This window comes from Penaeus japonicus, unplaced genomic scaffold, assembly GCF_977035675.1.
Source record: "Penaeus japonicus unplaced genomic scaffold, GWHDUDI00000001_assembly GWHDUDI00000020, whole genome shotgun sequence".
Classification (NCBI taxonomy): domain Eukaryota; kingdom Metazoa; phylum Arthropoda; class Malacostraca; order Decapoda; family Penaeidae; genus Penaeus; species Penaeus japonicus.
The window spans coordinates 22,248,089-22,252,138 of record NW_028234422.1 but is presented as its reverse complement, the minus strand read 5'-3'; the positions used below and the strand labels follow the sequence as shown (position 1 = coordinate 22,252,138).

The 4,050-nt window shown below is 44.6% G+C and overlaps 1 protein-coding gene across 1 annotated transcript in view; it reads left to right on the top strand.

Annotated features, from left to right (window-relative positions):
• The first annotated feature begins 2,537 nt into the window (after nucleotides 1–2,537).
• Nucleotides 2,538–4,050, top strand: part of LOC122249567 (uncharacterized) — a 29,425-nt gene continuing 27,912 nt past the window's right edge. Inside the window, exon 1 of the mRNA XM_043010545.2 lies at nucleotides 2,538–2,999. The gene's annotated coding sequence lies outside the window, so the exon portion shown is untranslated. The remainder of the gene's footprint in view (nucleotides 3,000–4,050) is intronic.

Here is a 4,050-nt window from a genome sequence, read left to right as displayed (position 1 = left end):
AGGGAGTCGTACATCCATGTAGAAACTGAAACTGAAATATTTTTGACTAAAAATGTCCATTAAGCACATCAAAAATTCAGAATAAGACCAGGTATTTTGATACATGTGCATGGATTCAGTATGACAGTGATTTAGCAACTGCAGAGGGAGAGAATGAGAGTATGTGAGGAATTGAGGGAGAGAAAGAGAGAGAGTGAAGGAAGAGATAAAAGAGAAAGTGAGGAAAATTGAGTTGAGATAGAAAGAGAGAGAGAAAGGGAGAGAGAGAGAGCAAGCGCCAACCTTCCCCATTAAGAGAGTGGCCAGTAACTTAAGGGGATTCAGCATCAACTTCTTGGAAGCCAAAGTTTTCTTGCATTAAAACTTTCCCTCCCCCTCCCCCTCCCCCATTCCCGTCGGCCCTCTCTACCAGTGTGTAAACAGCCTAATGGCCTAGGCAAGAGGACCACAAACAGCTTGTTAACATGGCCACAAGTATGACAGGGCGTTTGGAGATGTTGACGCGGAGGGGGGGGGGGATAGGGGAGGGGGGATGGGAGAGAGGGGAGAGGAATGGAGGGATGGGAAGGAGAGAGGGGAGATGGAGGAGGAGGAGGAGGGGTGAGGTAGGAAACGGGGGCGTGGAAGGGATGAGGAAGGGGAAGGGAGAGGGATGGGTGAGAAGGGCGTGGAAAGGACAGGGATGGGGTGTGGTGAGGGAGAAGGTTGGGGGAGGGAGGGAGGGAGGTAAGGAAGGAAACAGGGATGGAAGTGAGAGCGAGGGCGGTAAGGAAGGTCACTAACCTTTGTTTTATTTTTTTGAATAGTTCTTTTATTTCCCTTTTTTTCTTTTCTTTCCTTTTTTATGTTTCGTTGTAGGTTGATAGACAGACGGACGTACAGACAGACATGCAGGCTGATGACGGATAGTCAGATAGATAAATAGATACATAGACAAGTAGGCTAACTAATAAAAAGACAATAATAGGGTGAAAAGAGAGAGAGAGAGAGAGAGAGGAGGGAGGTAGGGAAGGAGAAAGTAAGAAAGAGAGAGGGGGAAGAGGGATGGTGGGAGTAAAGAGGGAGAGAGACAGGCAGACATACATGGAGAGAGAGAGAGAGAGAGAGAGAGAGAGAGAGAGGAGGGAGGTAGGGAAGGAGAAAGTAAGAAAGAGAGAGGGGGAGGAGGGATGGTGGGAGTAAAGAGGGAGAGAGACAGGCAGACATACATGGAGAGAGAGAGAGAGAGAGAGAGAGAGAGAGAGAGAGAGAGAGAGAGAGAGAGAAAGCAAGAAAGAGAAGCAAAAATGAACACAGCCAGATAAATAATTAGACGGCGATGAAACGAGAGAAAGACAGCCCTATAATGAGCTTAGATGGAAGAGAGAGGGAGGCGAGAGCTCATAGGCTCAAAAGCAAATAGGTCTTTAGTGAGTCATTCTGGTCCCCCCCCCCCCCCCCCAAATATGCAAATGAGCGATAACACGTGTGAAGCGGCCAAGTCACCCTTTTATTTCGCCCTTTTTAATCGCATGGTTTATTGACTTTTAATTCTTATATTGACTTTTCATTTTAATAGTTACGTTTTTTCTGCTGATTCTTTTCTGTTTTTTTTTTCTCTCTCTCTTTTTTTAAACGTTTACCTTATTTGTAATGTGTAAAATGTGTTTTTGGTGGTTATTTTATCTTCTGATGAGAAGAAAATATATTATGAAATTGAATATGAAAATAGATGAATAGATGTTTAAATGTAACTAATTGGAGATAAAGCACAAAAAGAAAGAAGAGAAGGTGAAAAGGGGAAAAAATAGGAAAATAGGAAAAGAAGGAAGAGGGGGGGATGATCGGGAGAAATATAACAAAAGAGGGTAAGAGGTAGATAGGAGAGGAAGGGAAAAATATGAAAAAGATAGGGGAAAGGGGAAAGGGAGAGGAAAGTGGGGGGAGAAAAAAGAGATAGAAAAAATGGGAAAAGAAGAAAAATAAAAAGGGGGAAAGCAAGAGAAATAGAAGGGGAAGGTCAAGAGAGAAACAAATAAATAAATAAATAGGAGAGCTGGATAAAAAAAAAAAAAAAAAAAAAACAGATAGAATATTCCGTAAAAGAAGAACAAAGAAAAGAGCAAAGAAGGAAGAAAAAGAGTAATAGAAATAAATGATGAAAACTAAATCAAAAGAAAAAAAACAAAAACACGAAGTTCCACGCCCTCTTCTAAAAGACCGAAAGTCTTGTTCGGTCGTTCGCTCGTTCGCTCGTTACGCCGTCGTCAACCGTCCAATGGGGTTCGACGTAAGAGCTTTTTTGGGATTTTTGTTATTGGGGGTTAGGGTGGGGGTTGGGGGGAGGGACGGATGGATGGGGGTTGCGTGGAGGGTGGGTGGAGGATGGAGGGTTTAGGGCTTGGGGAAGGGGAAGGGGGGTCAGGATGGGGGGGTGGGGATTAGGCAAAAGGGGGAGGAGGTGAGTGGGGTTGGAGGAATGGGCGTGTGGGTTCTTATATGTTGATGGGCGGAAGTTGTGGGACAGTTTGATGGGTGGAAGTTGAAGGAGCGGTGGATATGTGGGTACTTATACAAGTGGACATTCTTATACGGTGAATCATTATGAACTAAAGGGTTGGATGAGATGTTCCCTAAGAGAGGGTGAGAGAGAAAAAAAAAATACTAGATAAGTGAAAGAGAAATAGGCACAAACTCGAAAGGAGGAAGAAATAGAGGTTGAATAAGGAAGGAGAAACATTCAAACAAACAAAAGGAAGATGGAGTTAGAGACAGAATACTGTGAGAAAAGAAAATCCCCCAAAAAACTCAATAGGTTGTCTTGTCTTGTGTATTATTTTTCCCCCTTTTTCCCCTTTTCGACAGACTTGGCATCGATGGCCTAAGGCGACGAACCCTCCCCTCAACCTCGTCGCATTTTGACAACTTGGCAGGAAGCGAGAGAAAGAGAGAGAGAGAGAGAGAAAGGAAGAGCGACAGATCTGACGAGCGCTGTGCAAAGGAGAGTCCCCCGGTTATAGGTATGTATATAGCGTGTGATCTGTTGAGGTCTTTTATATTTTGAGTTTCTGTGGACATGGCTGTCTTTGTATTTGTTTTGTGTCCGTTAATTTTTTTTTTTTATCCGGCTTATATGTCTTTATGTGTTTGTGTGCGTGTCTGAACGTGTGTTTGTGTGTGTCAGTGTATATATCCGTGTATTTCCACGTTCATTGCTGTGTGATTCCGTCTTTGTATGTGTTTATCCATGTATGTATCGGTGTGTTTTATTTTCATTACGGATATGTGTATATGTATGACTATTATCCATGTGTCCATGATTTTATGTTCAGATATGTGTCAATCCATCCTTATATGTACTTCTATATTTACATTCATGTATCTATCCATCAGTACAGTGTATGTGTGTATTCATGTATGTACACGATGCACTTGCAATCTCTCGCACGCAAACTTAATAGAACATTACCCCCCCCCCCAAACCTCCACCCCCAACCTCAGCACCAGCCCCCCAGCCCCACACGCACACACGCACACTTCCTCACACACTATGCGAATCGTTCCCTCGATGTTCCAGTGTTGCGTTATTGTCTCCTGCACAAACCTAGCGACAATGGCTGTTCTCACGACCTCTCCTCCTCCCCAAGGCCTCTATGACAGGTGAAATATCACGGTCATACGCGCATTGTGTGTGTGTGTGTGTGTGTGCGTGTGCGTGTGCGTGTGCGTGTGTGTGTGTGTGTGTGTGTGTGTGTGTGTATGTATGTATGTGCGTGCGTGTGTGTATCTGTGTTTGTGTCAGTGTACGTGCGTGCGTGTGTGTTTTGCGAGAGGTATGTGAAAGACGTATGGAAGCGCTCTCGACATCAGCTCTATCTTCCCTAACCCCTGTAAGTGGCTAGAAGGGGAGAGGGGAAGGGGAAGGAGGGGGGATGTAGCGCTCGGGGGTAAAAAAGGCGGGGGGGGGATGTAGAAAGTTGATGTTTCAGCCTTCACCATCATCAACGGCACCATCACCATCACCGCTTGACCATAACAGTCTGGCTCCACACCGCTTGACCATAACAGTCT